Genomic DNA, 22,977 nt, shown 5'->3' on the forward strand with positions numbered 1-22,977 from the left:
ACACCAGTCAACTAACACCCAAGTACCCATTTACTGATGGGTGAACATAGACAACAGGTGTAAAGAAACGCCCAGTGTTTCTACCCTGGCTGGGAATCGAATATTTACCAAAAATCATATATTGCTAACCCAAGCCAGGTACTAGAAATAAGCCATGTTGTCTGACTTTTTTGAGTTATCCTAGGTTCTCTACACATAGGCTGCTTTGTGTGGTAATCTATATAGAGAAAATAGCTTTTTTGTATCAGATTTATGGTGCAGTACGAGTGTATATCACAGTTACCCCTGTGCTACACTCCGTTTTCTCTAATGTAAGCCCCCAAGACAGGGATAGGAGAATGATATTTGTATCCTCTTCATACCTCCGTCGAATTGCTCGGTATTATGCCAGATATTCATTCTGGAATATTTGACATGTTTTATGTTATTTATATTGTTTATGTCATATTAGATCAATTGTGATAGGCAATAAGCTGTAGTGTTGATATTAGCGTAATAATAAAGCATATTCTCCTGCATCACGAGACTGAGCTCATAGCAACCGACAGTGGCTTCAGAGCCACCTTATCTTTAATGGACAATGTACTGTGTAGGTGTTTTACACAATGAAAAGCATTTCTTTTATTCATTGGAACCATGGCTAGGGCTAAAAGTAAGCAGGTTAAAACAATAAACTGAGAAAAAGAAATTAGAATGACTTATGCAGCAAGTAGCACCACCAAACAGTACCAGCAGGTTGGTGTGGGGGCCTTGGAAATTTGAAATTATGCTAGCCAAAATTAGTGCTGAATAACTGAAGGAACCGAATAACTGATTGCCGGATTTGTGATGGCGGACTTATAATAAACAATTTTTTTTATTTTTTTTTTTTTTTTTTATTATCACACTGGCCGATTCCCACCAAGGCAGGGTGGCCCGAAAAAGAAAAACTTTCACCATCATTCACTCCATCACTGTCTTGCCAGAAGGGTGCTTTACACTACAGTTTTTAAACTGCAACATTAACACCCCTCCTTCAGAGTGCAGGCACTGTACTTCCCATCTCCAGGACTCAAGTCTGGCCTGCTGGTTTCCCTGAACCCCTTCATAAATGTTACTTTGCTCACACTCCAACAGCACGTCAAGTATTAAAAACCATTTGTCTCCATTCACTCCTATCAAACACGCTCACGCATGCCTGCTGGAAGTCCAAGCCCCTCGCACACAAAACCTCCTTTACCCCCCTCTCTCCAACCTTTCCTAGGCCGACCCCTACCCCGCCTTCCTTCCACTACAGACTGATACACTCTTGAAGTCATTCTGTTTCGCTCCATTCTGTCTACATGTCCGAACCACCTCAACAACCCTTCCTCAGCCCTCTGGACAACAGTTTTGGTAATCCCGCACCTCCTCCTAACTTCCAAACTACGAATTCTCTGCATTATATTCACACCACACATTGCCCTCAGACATGACATCTCCACTGCCTCCAGGCTTCTCCTCGCTGCAACATTCATCACCCATGCTTCACACCCATATAAGAGCGTTGGTAAAACTATACTCTCATACATTCCCCTCTTTGCCTCCAAGGACAAAGTTCTTTGTCTCCACAGTCTCCTAAGTGCACCACTCACTCTTTTCCCCTCATCAATTCTATGATTCACCTCATCTTTCATAGACCCATCCGCTGACACGTCTACTCCCAAATATCTGAATACATTTACCTCCTCCATACTCTCTCCCTCCAATCTGATATTCAATCTTTCATCACCTAATCTTTTTGTTATCCTCATAACCTTACTCTTTCCTGTATTCACCTTTAATTTTCTTCTTTTGCACACCCTACCAAATTCATCCACCAATCTCTGCAACTTCTCTTCAGAATCTCCCAAGAGCACAGTGTCATCAGCAAAGAGCAGCTGTGATAACTCCCACTTTGTGTGTGATTCTTTATCTTTTAACTCCACGCCTCTTGTCAAGACCCTCGCATTTACTTCTCTTACAACCCCATCTATAAATATATTAAACAACCACGGTGACATCACACATCCTTGTCTAAGGCCTCCTTTTACTGGGAAATAATTTCCCTCTTTCCTACATACTCTAACTTGAGCCTCACTATCCTCGTAAAAACTCTTCACTGCTTTCAGTAACCTACCTCCTACACCATACACTTGCAACATCTGCCACATTGCCCCCCTATCCACCCTGTCATACGCCTTTTCCAAATCCATAAATGCCACAAAGACCTCTTTAGCCTTATCTAAATACTGTTCACTTATATGTTTCACTGTAAACACCTGGTCCACACACCCCCTACCTTTCCTAAAGCCTCCTTGTTCATCTGCTATCCTATTCTCTGTCTTACTCTTAATTCTTTCAATAATAACTCTACCATACAGTTTACCAGGTATACTCAGCAGACTTATCCCCCTATAATTTTTGCACTCTCTTTTATCCCCTTTGCCTTTATACAAAGGAGCTATGCATGCCCTCTGCCAATCCCTAGGTACCTTACCCTCTTCTATACATTTATTAAATAATTGCACCAACCACTCCAAAACTATATCCCCACCTACTTTTAACATTTCTATCTTTATCCCATCAATCCCGGCTGCCTTACCCCCTTTCATTTTACCTACTGCCTCACGAACTTCCCCCACACTCACAACTGGCTCTTCCTCACTCCTACAAGATGTTATTCCTCCTTGTCCTATACACGAAATCACAGCTTCCCTATCTTCATCAACATTTAACAATTCCTCAAAATATTCCCTCCATCTTCCCAATACCTCTAACTCTCCATTTAATAACTCTCCTCTCCTATTTTTAACTGGCAAATCCATTTGTTCTCTAGGCTTTCTTAACTTGTTAATCTCACTCCAAAACTTTTTCTTATTTTCAACAAAATTTTTTGATAACATCTCACCAACTCTCTCATTTGCTCTATAAACATGTACATCCTGAAGTCTACTCAACAGTCTTTTATCTACCAATACATAATCCAACAAACTACTGTCATTTCGCCCTACATCATATCTTGTATACTTATTTATCCTCTTTTTCTTAAAATATGTATTACCTATAACTAAACCCTTTTCTATACAAAGTTCAATCAAAGGGCTCCCATTATCATTTACACCTGGCACCCCAAACTTACCTACCACACCCTCTCTAAAAGTTTCTCCTACTTTAACATTCATGTCCCCTACCACAATTACTCTCTCACTTGGTTCAAAGGCTCCTATACATTCACTTAACATCTCCCAAAATCTCTCTCTCTCCTCTGCATTCCTCTCTTCTCCAGGTGCTTACACGCTTATTATAACCCACTTCTCGCATCCAACCTTTACTTTAATCCACATAATTCTTGAATTTACACATTCATATTCTCTTTTCTCCTTCCATAACTGATCATTCAACATTACTGCTACCCCTTCCTTTGCTCTAACTCTCTCAGATACTCCAGATTTAATCCCATTTATTTCCCCCCACTGAAACTCCCCTACCCCCTTCAGCTTTGTTTCGCTTAGGGCCAGGACATCCAACTTCTTTTCATTCATAACATCAGCAATCATCTGTTTCTTGTCATCCACACTACATCCACGCACATTTAAGCATCCCAGTTTTATAAAGTTTTTCTTCTTCTCTTTTTTAGTAAATGTATAAACAAGTTTTTTAAATATATTGATAATTATGTTGGTGTGCTTATTGTGTTGTATACAACAAGTGGATATATATACATTGACCCTTACTTTGGTCTCACAGGCCACGTAAGTTATGTGAAAAAATAAAATAGTGAAAAAAAAACAAGAAACCTTGGAATGCAAGTAAACCAAAGTTTACCAGGTGAGCGGCATTTGCGGCTGTTGCCATACGTGGCTCATTTTCCACCAACTTTTCTCCTCTATATCTCCATAAGTACTGATCGCAAAAGTATGTTTTGGGGCTTAAAATGATTAGAAAATTAATCTTAACATTTTCATAAGATTTTTTTTTTTTTTTTTTTTTAATATTCTTCGACACCAGGAGACACTTCAGGATTTGGGGTTGTGACAGTCAAAGGGTTATTATTGTTTATTATGTCATATTAGATTAACCCTTTCAGGGTCCGTGCTGTTGTTCTACGTCTTTGAGTTGAGGGTCCAAATTGTAGTTCTACACCATGAGCTCAACTCACTCATATAAGCTCTGGGCGATAAATTTGGACTTAGATATGAGAGAATACATCTATGTGGTAAGTGTGCACCACATAAAACAAATCTTGCAGCATATAGTGCATAATGAGAAAAAAAAACTGAGACCATAATTTTCGATGAAAACAGCTACTTTGCTGTGTTCTTTCGTATGTTTTTTTTATAGTTGTATTTGTGATTTCTTGGTCTCATTTGATAGAATGGAAGATATATTACAGAAATAGGGATGATTTTGATTGGTTTTAGCACTGGAAATGGCTTGAAACTGAGCTCAAAGTAGTGGAAATATTAAATTTTTGCCACTGTTCAAGAGTGAACAAATGACCTCACACTTCTAATACTCGCCAGCTGGTGGATCTAGTATACGTTCACAAATGTGGTGATATTATTTATACAATTATTACAGTATTGCATAACAGTAAATTTTCCATTTTTTTGGTTTAAATAAAAATTCATTATGTGAATAAAAAATTAAAATGGAATTCATTTGTAAAGCCTGAAAATGTAACTAATGAACAAGGAAATGTTAGTTTAGAGCCAGGAATGCCTGCATTATTTATTCTGGACCCTATTTTGAAATTGGAATATTTTGATCTTTGCGTTAAATAAGCCAAATTACCAAATTCCGATCACTTTATTTTGTAGTTGAAACAGCTGATTGGGCGATTTCTTGTGCTCAATCGATAGAATCGAAGTAATACTAGCAAAATAGGTAAGAATTTGGTCGACTGGAATAATGTAATTGGCCTGAAATGGGGTCAAAGTCAGCAAAATCGCTGATGCATATATATCGCTGACACATCAAAATTCGCAAGAGCATAATTACATCAATTTTCCTTCAAATTTCGTACTGTTTGTTTTATTATCTTCAGAAAAAGATTCTCTACCATTTCATAAGAAAAAATAACAATTTTTTTTTTTTTTAAATTCTTGGACCCTGGCGCACGCTTTGAAATTTGGTCACTGGACCCTGAAAGGGTTAATTGTGATCGATAAATAAGCTGTAGAGTTGATATTAGGGAAATATTGAAGTATTTTGTCATGCTTGGAATTCCACTGGAATGGATTAATTCCATTTCATTTAGTTTAACCCTTTGAGGGTCCATGCCATAGATCTATGGCTTTACGTTGAGAGTCGAAACCGTAGATCTGTCATGAGCTCAGCTCACTCTGATAAGTTGTGAGTGGTAAATTTTGGCCTAGATATGAGAGAATACATCTGTGTGGTATGTGTGCACCACATAAAACAAATCCTGCAGCACATAGTGCATAATGAGAGAAAAAAACTGAGACCGTAATTTTCGATTAAAAAATCGACTTTGCAGTGTTTTTTCATATGTTTTTTATAGTTGTATTTGCAATTTCTTGGTCTCATTTGCTAGAATGGAAGATATGTTACAGAAATAGAGATGATTTTGATTGGTTTTAGTACTGGAAATGACTGGAAACTGAGCTCAAAGTAGCGGAAATGTTAAATTTTTGCCGATGTTCAAGAGTAAATAAATGACCTCACACGTCTAATACACGCATGCTGGTGGGTCTGATGTATGTTCACAAATGTGGTGATATTATTTATGCAATTATTACAATATTGCATAAGAGTAAATCTTCTATTTTTTGGTTTAATAAAAATTCATTATGTGAATAAAAAATCAAAATGGAATTCATTACTAAAGCCTGAAAATGTAACTAATGAACAGAGGAAATGTTAGTTTAGTGCCAGGAATGCCTGCATTATTTATTCTGGACCCTATTTTGAAATTGGAGTATTTTGAACTTAGCATTAAATTGGCCAAATTACCAAATTCCGATCACTTTATTTTGTAGTTGAAGCAGTTGACTTGGCGAATTCTTGTGCTCAATCGATAGAATAGAAGTAATACTAGTGAAATAGCTAAGAATTTGGCTGACTGGAATAATGTAATTGGCCTAAAATGGGATTCAAAGTCAGCAATATTGCTGATTCGTAAACATCACTGACACATCAAAATTCGCAAGAGCATAATTTCGTCAATTTTCCATCAAATTTTGTGCTTTATGTTTTATTACCTTCAGAAAAAGATTCTCTAGCATTTCATAAGAGAAAATAACAAAATTATTCTTTGAAAACTCTTGGACATTGGTGCACTCATTGAAATTTGGCTTCTGGACCCTGAAAGGGTTAAATGAGGAAGATTGACTCAACAAATGAGCAAATCGAGATGCAAGCAAGGTCTTGGAATGGATTAAACTTGTAAGTAGAGGTTCCACTGTATATATTAGTGTAAACTTGTTATCTAGTATTTATTTATTTTTTTTTTTTTTTTATTATCACACCGGCCGATTCCCACCAAGGCAGGGTGGCCCGAAAAAGAAAAACTTTCACCATCATTCACTCCATCACTGTCTTGCCAGAAGGGTGCTTTACACTACAGTTTTTAAACTGCAACATTAACACCCCTCCTTCAGAGTGCAGGCACTGTACTTCCCATCTCCAGGACTCAAGTCCGGCCTGCCGGTTTCCCTGAATCCCTTCATAAATGTTACTTTGCTCACACTCCAACAGCACGTCAAGTATTAAAAACCATTTGTCTCCATTCACTCCTATCAAACACGCTCAAGCATGCCTGCTGGAAGTCCAAGCCCCTCGCACACAAAACCTCCTTTACCCCCTCCCTCCAACCCTTCCTAGGCCGACCCCTACCCCGCCTTCCTTCCACTACAGACTGATACACTCTTGAAGTCATTCTGTTTCGCTCCATTCTCTCTACATGTCCGAACCACCTCAACAACCCTTCCTCAGCCCTCTGGACAAAAGTTTTGGTAATCCCGCACCTCCTCCTAACTTCCAAACTACGAATTCTCTGCATTATATTCACACCACACATTGCCCTCAGACATGACATCTCCACTGCCTCCAGCCTTCTCCTCGCTGCAACATTCATCACCCACGCTTCACACCCATATAAGAGCGTTGGTAAAACTATACTCTCATACATTCCCCTCTTTGCCTCCAAGGACAAAGTTCTTTGTCTCCACAGACTCCTAAGTGCACCACTCACTCTTTTTCCCTCATCAATTCTATGATCCACCTCATCTTTCATAGACCCATCCGCTGACACGTCCACTCCCAAATATCTGAATACGTTCACCTCCTCCATACTCTCTCCCTCCAATCTGATATTCAATCTTTCATCACCTAATCTTTTTGTTATCCTCATAACCTTACTCTTTCCTGTATTCACCTTTAATTTTCTTCTTTTGCACACCCTACCAAATTCATCCACCAATCTCTGCAACTTCTCTTCAGAATCTCCCAAGAGCACAGTGTCATCAGCAAAGAGCAGCTGTGACAACTCCCACTTTGTGTGTGATTCTTTATCTTTTAACTCCACGCCTCTTGCCAAGACCCTCGCATTTACTTCTCTTACAACCCCATCTATAAATATATTAAACAACCACGGTGACATCACACATCCTTGTCTAAGGCCTACTTTTACTGGGAAAAAATTTCCCTCTTTCCTACATACTCTAACTTGAGCCTCACTATCCTCGTAAAAACTCTTCACTGCTTTCAGTAACCTACCTCCTACACCATACACTTGCAACATCTGCCACATTGCCCCCCTATCCACCCTGTCATACGCCTTTTCCAAATCCATAAATGCCACAAAGACCTCTTTAGCCTTATCTAAATACTGTTCACTTATATGTTTCACTGTAAACACCTGGTCCACACACCCCCTACCTTTCCTAAAGCCTCCTTGTTCATCTGCTATCCTATTCTCTGTCTTACTCTTAATTCTTTCAATTATAACTCTACCATACACTTTACCAGGTACACTCAACAGACTTATCCCCCTATAATTTTTGCACTCTCTTTTATCCCCTTTGCCTTTATACAAAGGAACTATGCATGCTCTCTGCCAATCCCTAGGTACCTTACCCTCTTCCATACATTTATTAAACAATTGCACCAACCACTCCAAAACTATATCCCCACCTGCTTTTAACATTTCTATCTTTATCCCATCAATCCCGGCTGCCTTACCCCCTTTCATTTTACCTACTGCCTCACGAACTTCCCCCACACTCACAACTGGCTCTTCCTCACTCCTACAAGATGTTATTCCTCCTTGCCCTATACACGAAATCACAGCTTCCCTATCTTCATCAACATTTAACAATTCCTCAAAATATTCCTTCCATCTTCCCAATACCTCTAACTCTCCATTTAATAACTCTCCTCTCCTATTTTTAACTGACAAATCCATTTGTTCTCTAGGCTTTCTTAACTTGTTAATCTCACTCCAAAACTTTTTCTTATTTTCAACAAAATTTGTTGATAACATCTCACCCACTCTCTCATTTGCTCTCTTTTTACATTGCTTCACCACTCTCTTAACCTCTCTCTTTTTCTCCATATACTCTTCCCTCCTTGCATCACTTCTACTTTGTAAAAACTTCTCATATGCTAACTTTTTCTCCCTTACTACTCTCTTTACATCATCATTCCACCAATCGCTCCTCTTCCCTCCTGCACCCACTTTCCTGTAACCACAAACTTCTGCTGAACACTCTAACACTACATTTTTAAACCTACCCCATACCTCTTCGACCCCATTGCCTATGCTCTCATTAGCCCATCTATCCTCCAATAGCTGTTTATATCTTACCCTAACTGCCTCCTCTTTTAGTTTATAAACCTTCACCTCTCTCTTCCCTGATGCTTCTATTCTCCTTGTATCCCATCTACCTTTTACTCTCAGTGTAGCTACAACTAGAAAGTGATCTGATATATCTGTGGCCCCTCTATAAACATGTACATCCTGAAGTCTACTCAACAGTCTTTTATCTACCAATACATAATCCAACAAACTACTGTCATTTCGCCCTACATCATATCGTGTATACTTATTTATCCTCTTTTTCTTAAAATATGTATTACCTATAACTAAACCCCTTTCTATACAAAGTTCAATCAAAGGGCTCCCATTATCATTTACACCTGGCACCCCAAACTTACCTACCACACCCTCTCTAAAAGTTTCTCCTACTTTAGCATTCAAGTCCCCTACCACAATTACTCTCTCACTTGGTTCAAAGGCTCCTATACATTCACTTAACATCTCCCAAAATCTCTCTCTCTCCTCTGCATTCCTCTCTTCTCCAGGTGCATACACGCTTATTATGACCCACTTCTCGCATCCAACCTTTACTTTAATCCACATAATTCTTGAATTTACACATTCATATTCTCTTTTCTCCTTCCATAACTGATCATTTAACATTACTGCTACCCCTTCCTTTGCTCTAACTCTCTCAGATACTCCAGATTTAATCCCATTTATTTCCCCCCACTGAAACTCTCCTACCCCCTTCAGCTTTGTTTCGCTTAGGGCCAGGACATCCAACTTCTTTTCATTCATAACATCAGCAATCATCTGTTTCTTGTCATCCGCACTACATCCACGCACATTTAAGCAACCCAGTTTTATAAAGTTTTTCTTCTTCTCTTTTTTAGTAATTGTATACAGGAGAAGGGGTTACTAGCCCATTGCTCCCGGCATTTTAGTCGCCTCATACGACACGCATGGCTTACGGAGGAAAGATTCTTTTCCACTTCCCCATGGACAATAGAAGAAATAAAAAAGAACAAGAGCTATTTAGAAAAAGGAGAAAAACCTAGATGTATGTATATATATATATGCATGTGCGTGTCTGTGAAGTGTGACCAAAGTGTTAGTAGGAGTAGCAAGATATCCCTGTTATCTTAGCGTGTTTATGAGACAGAAAAAGAAACCAGCAATCCTACCATCATGCAAAACAATTACAGGTTTTTGTTTCACAGTCATCTGGCAGGACGGTAGTACTTCCCTGGGTGGTTGCTGTCTACCAACCTACTACCTATCTAGTATTTATATGCATTTATAAGTGGAAAAAAGGGTGTTTCACTTTACAGAGATTTCTGCTTTACAGCAGTAGCCTGGAACCTAACCTGCCATATAAGTGGGGCTCTACTGTAATACTGCACAATAATAATCACTCAGGGGCACTTTAAATGTCGTATATTACATTAGTATGCTCATTTTCAATAATCCATCTCTGATATTTTTTCAAAATTATATAATAAACACTAGTAGCATATAAACATGATAAATACACTCCCACAGTAGAATAAATTAACATAAATATGAGATGCTTCTCTGGTCACCTTGCTGAAGTGTTAGAATGAATAACATTTTCTCTAGTTAAACACCAAATAAAATGTGTACATAATATTTCTGGGGATAAAGAGAGAGAGAAAGCTTGCATTATATTGAGAGCTAAACAGTATTGTATTTTATTATTATTATTATTATTATTATTATTATAATACAAACACTTTACATTGTACATAAGGTAAAGTCTTTGTTCCCTTCATTTTGTTTGTTCACAAACAACACATCTCTTCTGAGCCCATTTCTTCTTAGTTGTAGGAAGCTGTATTAGGAAGTGATCACCTTCCCTCCTCAAATACTTGGGTATTTCCTGAGGAGTTTGAGGATGGTTTTGTATAGCAGGTGTTGTTACCTGGTACTTTATTACGAGTTGTCTGACAATAGACACACAAAATTCACCATACGGTAGTCTGTTGCCGGTCTTTATTTGGTACATGTTATATCTATTGAGCATTGAAATGTCCAGGAGATGGAAGAAGTTTCATGTACCACTTGTAACTCTTACGAACACAATCGACAAAGCCAATCTGCATGTCACATTTGTCAACCAAATGCATGTTTTGTGTATAATCAATCACTGTTACTGGTTTTTGAATACGTTCATTAGTCACTCTATCAACTTTGCCACCGTCATTCATTTCGTTAGGGTGAATGGTTGTCAACAATGTGACATCTCGTTTGTCATGCTGCCGTAATGCCATGATGTCATTGGCAGTAAATACCTGCACTTCACCAGCACGAGTGCCTGCATTGAACCTGGGCATATGTTTACAATCAGAATGCACTGTGCCATACACATCTGTCATGTTCACTTGCAAGAAATCACAGAGTAAAGGGCTTGTGTACCAGTTATCAGTATATAATGTATGCCCCTTACCAAGATAAGGTGCCATCATGTTTCTCACTGCATCACCTGAGATACCCAATAACATCCTGGTACCTTTCAATGTTTAACTTCCTGTTTATACAGTAATATCCAATACCAGGCCACTGTCACAGTCACAGAGTACAAACAGTTTTATACCCAAGCGTTTCCTCTTGCTCGGTATATACTGCTTGAACAACAGTCTACCTTTGAACAAAATCAAAGATTCGTCAATTACGAGATTCTTAAATGGATGAAAGTACCTGTTGAACTTTTGTTTCAGAGACAAAAACATTTCTGGGATAGGGCCATGGGATGTACTCCGTCCCCTTGGCACTGCATAAGGAACAGTACCCGAGCTCATGCGGTGGCATATATACCGATGCTTCACTGGTGAATATGATTCATCACTATCACTACTCGAATGATCATCAAGAGCAATAAAATCACAGTCCGCATCACTATCATCATCATATGCTGGTTGTGGTTGTAGTTGTGGTGTGGTGGTGGATGACGCTCTGCTTTGTTCTTGATATGATGAGTCAGCGGTGTGGGTCCCAGCCTGGGTTGGTGAGTCATACATGGCTGTGGCACTACCACCACCACCACTATCACCACCAATACCACCACCTACTGATGCCTGTGGTCTATCCATGCCAAATGTAGCCACATCATCCTCACTTTCACTGTTTATTCCTGGGATAGGGCCATGGGATGTACTCCATCCCTTTGGTACTGCATAAGGAACAGTACCTGAGTGCATGCGGCGGCGTATATACCGACACTTCACTGGTGAATATGATTCATCACAATCACTACTCAAATGATCATCAAGAGCAATAAAATCACAGCCCACATCACTATCATCATCATCACTGAAGTCTGAAGCCTGGCCACGCAAAAATATTAGTTTTCTCTTGCGACGAGGTACAACTGAACGTGACTGAGACGTGCCCACACCAGAGATAGAAGATTGAGGATCATCAGGATTTTCTGCACTATTTTCGATATCCTCTTCAAGGGGGGCTCCTTGGCGTGGTGAAGAGGCTCTTGGTCTGAGGAATTAGACCTATCGGTCTTCTTCCTCAGACCGAACCTAATTACCCCCCAATCTCCCCTCCCCTATCCCATCCTCCCCATCCTCCCCTTTTTCCTTTCCTCCTCCTCCTCCCCACTCCTCCCTTTTGCCCTTCCTCTTTTTGTCCTTTGGGATTTCTCCCACAGGCGCGCTAGTTCCTAGGTAGGAGAAGGGACACCGGGGTCCATCCCATTCCGTTGAGGTTTCTTGGCGGTGGCGTAGTTTGCCGTGGAATCTGGATTGCCTAGGGATGTCCCGATCCCTCTCCGGTATCCCGGAGTAGCTTTGGGTGTCTTTTGGGCGACGGGTGTAGCTCTGGAAGCCACCTTTCGGATTCCGGGGGTGGTGGCTGAAGGAGGTATGCTTTGTGGCGGATATCCGGCCGCCCTCTCTTTTGTCCACCGAGGTAGCTCGGCAGATGTGAGGTTGCTATCCCAGATTGCTGGTTTACTGGCATGAAGGGTAGGGTATGGCACGGGTTCCATGCTGCATCTGCGCTACTAGCGGTGTCGAGTCCTCTTGGGCGCGGAGGGAGATTTCTGGCCCTTTCATCCCTCCTGGGAACTATCCCTCCCCGGTCCCCCCTTTTTTTTTCTTTTTTTTATTTTTATTTTCTTTTCTTCTTTCTTTTTTTTTCTTAAAAACAAAAAGAAAGAAGTAACCTAACCATGGCAGCCCTAGTCCATGAACCTGGTACCCCCGGGCCCCTTCTTGATACCGCACCCCGTTCTGACCCCGCCTCGTCTTTGGACCACTCTTCAGACATTCCTCATGCCTCTGTACCTATTGCCGGTGCTGTTTCCTCACCCGCTTCAGGTACTGAGGCCTCGACTGACTCCTTCGATTTATCAGACCTTCGCTCTCCTCTGACTATGCTTCCGGCCTCTCCCTCTACGGTGCGGCAATTTTCAAATCGCCGACCCGTTTCACGTCGGACCAACTCTGGTCCCACGCCTAAACGTCAACGACAATTACCTGCTGATGATACTTCTCCACCTTCACCTTCTCGTTCTTCTCAGAAACGATCGACACGTCCTTCACTACCTTTCCACGCTCAGTTTCAGACTGAACAGTGGACTAAATTCTTCACTTTACGACCAACTTCCTCTACTGCCTATCTTTCTGACCATAGTATTGGCAAGGCACTCCTACGCCATGTTGGTAAAGATATTTCTTTTCATGCTCTTAAGAGCGGTACGCGCATCATTACCGTACAGAATGCTACCCAGGCTCGTGAGCTCTCTCGTCTTACCCATATAGATACTGTTCCTGTCACCCTTGAAAAACATCATTCCCTCAATTCTTGTAGTGGTACCGTTATTCTGCCCCATACCATAGTTCAACAAAATTTCCAGACATGTGGCACCGACATTCTAGAACAGCTGGAACTCCAAGATCTCCCAATCCTCAAGGTAGACACTTACGTTCTTCCTGCCCGTGGGCGGAGACGATACCCTAGCAATGTGGCTCGTTTAACTTTTGACAGCCGAGAACTCCCATCCTCCGTTTATATAGCAGGACATCGGTTACAAGTTCGAAAGGTGATCCCTACACCACAACAGTGTAGAAATTGCTGGCGATTTGGCCATCCAGCGAAATATTGCAGATCTATCGCCGAATGCCCAGTCTGTGGTGCCGATGACCATTCTAATACGTCTTGCAATCGATCTCCCTCTTGCCTTAATTGTCATGAGGCTCACCCTTCGTACTCTCGCCGTTGTCAGGTCTATTTAAACGAGCGGGAAATCCGTTACCTCAAAGAGACAGAAGGTCTCCCTTATGCCATGGCAGTTTCTCATCTCCGCCTCCAAGGGAGACTCCCACGTGTTTCTTATTCCCGTGTTTCAAAACGTCCCCCCACTTCTGGTATCCCATCTTCTACACCCACCTCTGTGGTTACCTCTCCCATAATCACTCCTGTATCTAATCCTTTTGCTGTCCTCGGCTCAGACGTCCCTACTTCAACGCCTCAGTCTAATCTCGCTTCTTCGAGTTCTCTCTTACAAGCCTCAGTATCGACGAGACCTCGTACGACACCTCTTCCCAATCGTCCCTCTACTTCTCAAAAGTCAAAAAAAGGTCCGGTAACACCTCCTACCCATCTTCCACCTCCTCATTTTACCCTCCCTGTCTCTGTCCCTAGTTCTTCCCCTCTCACTGGCTCAGTTACAAGTGCAGAGGTTCACCCTCCTCCTCGTAATGTACCTTCCTCCCCTGTTCCCTCCCAAGTTTCTTCCTCTTCTGCCACCTCCCAGGTTCCTGTCTCTTCTGTCCCCTGCCACGCTTCTCCAGTTCCCTCCACCCTTTCGCCCCCCCCTACCTTGGTACAGTCCAATACAGTTCCAATCTTTACTCATCCTCCCCCTACCATTCCCAATATTGTCTCCCATACGACATCTCTGAATTCCGAAACACTTGAAGCAATCTCTGAATATATTGCAGAGACCAAACCATCAATGGACACTGATCCACCTTCCGCTCTTCCTCTCTCCTCTGCTCCATCTGCGCAACTCCTTTCTTCACAGCGCACCGTTCCTTCGCTGCTTGAACATTTTCCACTGCCTCCGCATGTGGACTTTTCTAACCCTTCTAGTCCGTAGGAACCCTTACCTGTGGATTTCAAGTATCTTTATCATTGCCAATCATGGCCTTTTTACAGTGGAATATACGCGGCCTCAGGGGTAATCGGGGTGAGCTTCAGATGTTACTCTCCCAGTTTGCCCCTGTTGGTGTTTGCTTACAGGAACCAAAATTACACTCTGCTGTTATTTCTCACATCTCAGGCTATAATTTATTGTATTCTTCGGATCCTTTTCCTGATGGGACCTTTAATGAAAGTGCCCTTCTTCTCCGCACTGATATTCCGTACCATCAGCTATTTGTTCATACTTCGCTGCATTACACAGCAGCCCGTATCCACTTACATAGGTGGTATACGCTCTGTTCTTTATATCTCTCTCCTTCTCGGGCATTATCTATTCCGGATTTTGCCTTCCTTGTTTCGTCATTACCGCCACCGATTCTGTTACTTGGTGATTTTAATGCCCACCATTTCCTCTGGGGAGGGTCTCACTGTGATTCCCGTGGAATTCAGTTAGAGGCTTTTCTTGCCACCCACCCCCTCCATGTTTTAAATACAGGTACTCACACCCATTTTGATCCTCGGACTCATACTCTCTCTTGCATCGATCTCTCAGTTTGCTCTTCCTCCGCCGCATTAGACTTTACTTGGTCTGTTCTCCCGGACTTACATGACAGTGATCATTTCCCAATCATTCTTACTTCCCCTTCATATTCGCCACCTCTTCGCACCCCACGCTGGCAATTTAATCGGGCAAATTGGAACCTTTACTCACACCTGACTGTTTTTAAAGAGGTTCCTTCTTCGTCCTCCATCGATGAGCTTTTACACCTCTTCTCGTCCTCCGTTTTCACCGCAGCTTCTCATTCTATACCCCAAACTTCGGGCAGGCATTCTCAGAAATGCGTGCCTTGGTGGTCTCCTGCTTGTGCTCGTGCAGTACGTTTGAAACGCGCTGCATGGGGCAGGTACCGGTACAATAGAACCACAGAGCGACTCCTTGATTTTAAACAGAAGCGTGCGATCGCTCGCCGTGTCATCCGTGACGCTAAACGCACTTGCTGGCGAGATTATGTCTCCACCATCACCTCTGCTTCCTCTATGAGTGCAGTCTGGAAAAAAGTACGAAAACTGAGTGGTAAATATTCTCCTGACCCGGCTCCTGTTCTGCGGGTTGCCGGTGTTGATATAGCAAACCCACTAGATGTTGCCAATGAAATTGGCAATCATCTGGTCCGTATTTCTCAGGGACTCCATCTATGCCCCTCATTTCTTTCCTCAAAGTCTGCCAGAGAGTTAGCACCCTTGGACTTTTCTTCTCTCAGAGAAGAACAGTATAATGTGCCTTTTACACTTCAAGAACTGGAGGCAACACTCTCAGCTTGTCGATCATCGGCAGCTGGGCCCGACGACATTCATATTCGTATGCTACAACATTTACATCAGTCAGCCCTTGCAGTCCTATTACACCTTTACAATCTTATTTGGTCACAAGGAGTTCTTCCACAGCTGTGGAAATCCGCCATTGTTCTCCCTTTCCGCAAACCAGGCACTACGGGACATGAAACCTCCCACTATCGTCCCATTGCTCTTACCAGTGCAGTTTGCAAAGTAATGGAACGTCTAGTAAATAGACGTTTAGTGTGGTATTTAGAGACACACAACAGTCTCTCCACTCGTCAATATGGCTTTCGTAAGGGACGTTCTACCATAGACCCCTTACTGCGCTTGGATACGTATGTTCGTAATGCCTTTGCGAATAACCACTCAGTTATTGCCATATTTTTTGACCTTGAGAAGGCATATGACACAACTTGGAGGTATAATATTTTAGCCCAAGCCCACTCCTTAGGCCTTCGAGGCAATCTACCATCCTTCCTTAAGAACTTTTTAACTGACAGGCATTTCCGTGTTCGGGTTAATAATGTGCTCTCCCCGGACTTTGTCCAAGCTGAAGGTGTCCCCCAGGGATGTGTTCTGAGCACAACACTTTTTCTCCTAGCTATTAATGATTTGGCCTCTAGTCTTCCATCAAATATTTGGTCATCACTCTATGTTGATGACTTCGCTATTGCCTGTGCAGGCGCTGACTGTCACCTCCTTACAGTTTCTCTCCAGCATGCAGTCGACCGTGTTTCCAATTGGGCCACCACACATGGGTTTAAATTTTCCAGCACTAAAACCCACCAAATCACTTTCACTAGACGCTCTGTCATCTCTGATCATCCTTTGTACCTCTATGGCTCACGTATCCCTGAACGTGATACAGTCAAGTTTCTGGGCCTCCTCTTTGATCGTAGGTTATCCTGGAAACCTCACATTACCTCTCTGAAGGCAACTTGTCACAGCCGGCTGAACCTTCTTAAAACCCTTGCTCATCTTTCGTGGGGAGCTGATCGTCGAACCCTCCTTCACCTACATTCCACCCTTATTTTATCGAAACTTGATTATGGTGACCAGATCTATTCAGCGGCATCTCCTGCTACTCTCTCTAGCCTTAACCCCATTCATCACCAAGGATTACGTTTATGCCTTGGTGCTTTTCGCTCTTCCCCTGTCGAAAGCCTCTATGCAGAAGCGAACATTCCATCCTTATCCGATCGCCGTGATGCCCATTGCCTGCGCTACTATGTACGCTCTCATGATCTCCGCAATCCTTCCATTTATAGAATGGTCACTGATATTAGTAGACATTCTTTATTTGTTCGCCGCCCCTGCTTACTCCGTCCCTTCTCTCTTCGCCTTCATTCGCTCTTGTCTTCTCTTCAACTACCACCTTTCTATGTACATGTAGCATCTCACTTTTCCCTACCCCCCTGGGAGGTCCCAGCTGTTCGAGTCTGTTCTTTCTCCCTCCCTTGCTCGAAAGCCCAACTGTCTACGGTCGCTTCCCGCTCTCTTTTTCTTGACCACTTTCACTCTCATTCTCATGCCATTGCTGTGTACACAGATGGCTCTAAGTCTTCTGACGGCGTAGGATTCGCAGCAGTGTTTCCGGACAGCGTCGTACAAGGGCATTTACTATCTTCAGCTAGTATTTTTACTGCTGAATTATATGCCATCCTTACAGCACTTATCCGTATTGCATCTATGCCTGTGTCATCATTTGTGGTTGTCTCAGACTCCCTTAGTGCTTTACAGGCTATACAAAAATTTGATACACCTCACCCCTTAGTCCTCCGTATCCAACTTTGGCTACGCCGCATCTTTACTAAGCATAAAGATATTGTTTTTTGTTGGGTCCCTGGTCATGTTGACGTACAGGGCAATGAACAGGCAGACACTGCTGCGCGGTCAGCAGTACATGACCTACCAGTTTCTTACAGAGGTATTCCATGTACGGACTATTTTGCTGTAATATCTTCCCACCTTCACACCCGTTGGCAACAACGTTGGTCTACTATGCTCGGCAACAAACTTCAGTCTATTAAACCGAGTATAGGTTACTGGCCGTCTTCTTATCACCAGTGTCGAGGCTGGGAGACTACTCTCTCCCGTCTTCGCATTGGCCATACTCGTCTTACTCATGGATATCTCATGGAGAGGCGTCTTGCTCCTCTCTGTGAGAATTGCCAAGCTCCATTATCAGTCAGCCACATTCTGTTGGACTGCCCACTTTATCAACGAGCACGCAGAATTTACCTCTGTCGTCGTCTTCGCCCCGCTGCTCTCTCTTTACCTTCCCTTCTCGCTGATGGACCCACCTTTCATCCGGACTCTCTTATTGACTTTTTGACAACGACTGACTTACTTCACAAATTCTGATACTTTCAGCCCTTTCTACTTGTATCTCTTGCTACCCTCTACCCCCGTACTATCCCCTGCCCCGCTGTTTTCTGTAACCTGCTGATCATCCCCCCTCCCTCCTGCCATCCAATTCCCTTGCTTCCTTCCCTACCCTGCAGCGCTGTATAGCCCTTGTGGCTTAGCGCTTCTTTTTGATTATAATAATAATAATATTTTCGATATCCTGGTCATTGCTTTCGGTCACTAATTGATCAGAGCCATAGAATTCCTCTTTTCCACTTCTATCAGAGTCAGAACTATCAGTTAGGAAGAGGAGCATCCCATTTCACCTCGGAATGAGAGCTGTCTCTCCGCGAGGCATGGTGAACAAAGCTTACTGAGGTGGCGTTCCCACAATGCCATGTGGGCACTTAGAATTTTTGTTTATGGTACACACACACCACACAGACCCGTTCTCTTAGATGTAGGACTACCAGCCTTCTCGCGCTAAATTTGACAGCACTAGAATTTTGGCGTAGTTCTGCGGTTTGGACCCTCAATGTAAAGTCGTAGAACTACGGACCCTGAAACGGTTAAGACTATAAATACAGTGGACCCCCGGGTAACGATGTTATTTCAATCCAGAAGTCTGTTTGAGTGCCTTTATAGACCGAATTTGTTCCCATAAGAGATATTGTGAATTAGATTAGTCCATTTCAGACCCCCAAAAATACACCTACAAAAGCACTTACAAAAATACACTTACATAATTGGTCGAGTTGGGAGCTGATCGTTATGCGGGGGTCCACTGTATTTTAAGGTAAGTAATGAGTGAACTGTATATGCACTTTATCACTCTGGGACGCTTTAAATGTTAAGTGGGTGGGGTGGTTTGGCTGGCTACCATACCTACGACACCTGATTTTGTACTATAAATACTACTCCTCTCACCCTACATTAAGACTACAAATATTTTAAGGTAAGTAATGAGTGTACTTTATGTGTATTTTACTGTTTCATTGTTTTTTAACCCTTTCAGGGTCCGTGTCGTAGATCTACGGCTTTACATTCAGGGTCCAAACCGTAGATCTACGCCATGAGCTCAGCTCACTCTGAAAAGCTGTGAGTGGTAAATTTGCGCCTAGATATGAGAGAATACATCTATGTGGTATGTGTGCACCACATAAAACAAATCCTGCAGCACAAAGTGTATAATGAGAGAAAAACTGAGTCCGTGATTTTCGATTAATAACCCTTTCAGGGTTTCGGCCGTACTAGTACAGCTTACGCGCAGGGGTTTTTGACGTACTAGTACGCATAAATTCTGTAAAGTAAAAGGACACAAGTGCAACTGATGTGACATTTTATTGTGGCAATGTTTCACTCTTCAGGAGCTTTCTCAAGCCGATAGGCTTGACAAAGCTCCTGGAGAGCGAAACGTTGCCACAATAAAATGTCACATTAGTTGCACTTGTGTCCTTTTACTTTACATATTGTCGGTAATTCTACCAACATTATTACACGCATAAATTCTAGCGCCGTCAAATCTAGTGAGAGAAAGCTGGTAGGCCTACATATGAAAGAATGGGTCTATGTGGTCAGTGTGCACAGTATAAAAAAAATCCTGCAGCACACAGTGCGTAATGAGAAAAAAAAAACTTTGATCGTGTTTTTGGAGTAAAACAACGAATCTGCACTATATTTTTGTATGGTATTTATTATTGTATTCTAGTTTTCCTGGTCTCATTTTATAGAATGAAAGACATATTACAGAAATTGAGATGATTTTGACTGATTTTTCAATGAAAAGTACCTTGAAATTGAGCTCAGAGTAGCAGAAATGTTTGATTTTTACCAAAGATCAAAAGTAAACAAATCATGCCAAGCGTCCAATACACATCAACTGGTGAGTCTAATATTCTTTCACAAGTGCACTGATATTATTTATACCATTTCTACACTAATGCAGTAGTCTGCATAAAAGTAAATCTTCTATTTTGTTTTTTGTGAGAATAAAAATTCAAAGTGGAAAGCAAAAGAACGTAAGAGGGGTGTGGGAATGTGACTAATGAACAGAGGAAATGTTATTTTAGTGCCAGGAATGTCTTTCTTGTTTATTCTGGACTCTATTCAGAAATTGACATCTTTTGAAATTTGTGTGAAATTGGCAAAATTGCTAAATTCTGACCACTGAATTGGATAGTTGAAATCGGTAAATGAGTGGTTTCTTGTACTCATTCGATAGAAAAAATGGAGTTCTAGCGAAATAGTTATGATTTTTGTTGACTAGTACACTGGAATTGGCCGAAAATAGGGCCCAAAGTGGGCAAAATCACCAGAGCGTAAACATCGTCGAGACCGCTAACTTCGCGAGACCATATTTCCGTAAGGTTTCCATCAAATTTCATACTTTTGGTGTCATTATGATTGGAAAAAGATTCTCTATCTTTTCAGAAGAAAAAATAATTTTTTTTTTTTTAAATTTAGCCGACCCTGAGAACAAGTCTCTGACAGGACTTGCCGACCCCCAAAGGGTTAAAACAGCGATTTTGCAGTGTTTTTTCGTATGTTTTTATAGTTGTATTTGCGATTTCTTGGTCTCATTTGATAGAATGGAAGACATATTACAAAAATAGAGATGATTTTGATTGGTTTTAGCACTGGAAATGACTTGAAACTGAGCTCAAAATAGAGAAAATGTTAAATTTTTGCCGATGTTCAAGAGTAAACAAACAACCTCACACGTCTAATACATGCCGGCTGGTGGGTCTAATATACATTCACAAATGTGGTGATGATATTTATACAATTATTACCATATTGCATAAGAGTAAATCTTCTATTTTTTTGGTTTGAATAAATATTCATTATGTAAATAAAAAATCAAAATGGAATTAATTTGTAAAGGCTGAAAACATAACTAATGAACAGAGGAAATGTTAGCTTAGCGCCAGGAATACCTACATTGCTTATTCTGGACCCTATTTTGAAATTGGAATATTTTGAACTTTGTGTTAAATTGGCCAAATTGCCAATTTCCAGTCACTTTATTTTGTAGTTGAAACAGTTGACTTGGCGATTTCTTGTGCTCAATCGATAGAATTGAAGTAATACTAGTGAAATAGCTAAGAATTTGGCCAACTGGAATAATGTAATTGTCTTAAAATGAGAGTCAAAGTCGGCAAAATCGCCGATTCATAAATATCGCTGACACCTCAAAATTCGTGAGAGCATAATTTCGTCAGTTTTTCATCAAATTTCGTAATTTTTGTTTTATTACCTTCAGAAAAAGATTCTCTAGCATTTCATAAGAAAAAATAACAAAATCTTTTTTTGAAAATTCTTGGACCCTGGTGTGCACTTTGAAATTTAGCCTCTGGACCCTGATAGGGTTAATGCCTAATTCTATTGCTAACTTAATATATGTTAGTGAAAACTTGTTATCTAGAATTTATATGCATTTGTACATGGAAAAAGAAGAGTGTTCCACTTTATGGCAATTTCCACTTTACAGCAGCAGCCTGGAACCTAACCTGCCTTATAAATGGGGCCCTTCTATATTTAACTCTTAAATTGTCCAAATGTAGATCTACATTTTTACTGCTAGTGCTCCAAACATAGATCTACATTTTATTTTTCCTGCCTCCAAATTTGGCATGATTGGCCTGAGATGCCTGGTCAGTATAGAATGGGTCTTAGCACTCGGTGTGCACAGTATTACAAAAATCTGGGACCTTTTAGTACCTTGTGGCAAATAGCATGGTAAACGCCAAGGATTCACTGATTTCATGTCATATTAACACTCCCCTTTTAAGAGGAAAGCGATGGATGTGGCCACAAGTGGTCGAGGATATATCAAAAACCTCGATAATAACCCATGTGTAACATTTGTGCAACATCCTTTCACTTTTTATACCACTGGCCATCTCTGTCTGTATCTGTCTGTTTCTCTGTCTATCTGCCTATATCTTTATCTGTCTATATCTCTGTCTATATCACTGTCTGTATCTCTGTCTGTGTCTAGCTCTGTCTCTCTCACATGTACACATAAGTACAGTTATAATACATAGTGTAACTTACCTAGGATAACCCAAAAATTCCACGTGAAGTGGTATACAGTGCTTGTAGATAAGACATAAACATGACTTGCAACTCGGGGGCAACTAATATGCATTTTCACTTCATCAAGAATCAGATGTGGCTACTGCATCATGTGTAATACCTGTTGGTTTATGAGCTGCTATCTAAGACTGAGAGACAAGCAGATAGAAAGACACACACACACAGGCAGACAGAAAGACAGACATACAGGCAGATAGAATGACCGAGACTCAAAGGCAGACAGAAAGACT

General features: G+C 41.4%; 1 protein-coding gene across 1 annotated transcript in view; it reads left to right on the plus strand.

Moving 5' to 3' along the window:
* The window catches only part of LOC138853156 (zinc finger protein 84-like), a 218,064-nt gene that overhangs the window by 189,180 nt on the left and 5,907 nt on the right, over positions 1 to 22,977 (plus strand). The gene's annotated exons all lie outside the window — the stretch shown is intronic.

This window comes from Cherax quadricarinatus, chromosome 24, assembly GCF_038502225.1.
Source record: "Cherax quadricarinatus isolate ZL_2023a chromosome 24, ASM3850222v1, whole genome shotgun sequence".
Taxonomy (NCBI): domain Eukaryota; kingdom Metazoa; phylum Arthropoda; class Malacostraca; order Decapoda; family Parastacidae; genus Cherax; species Cherax quadricarinatus.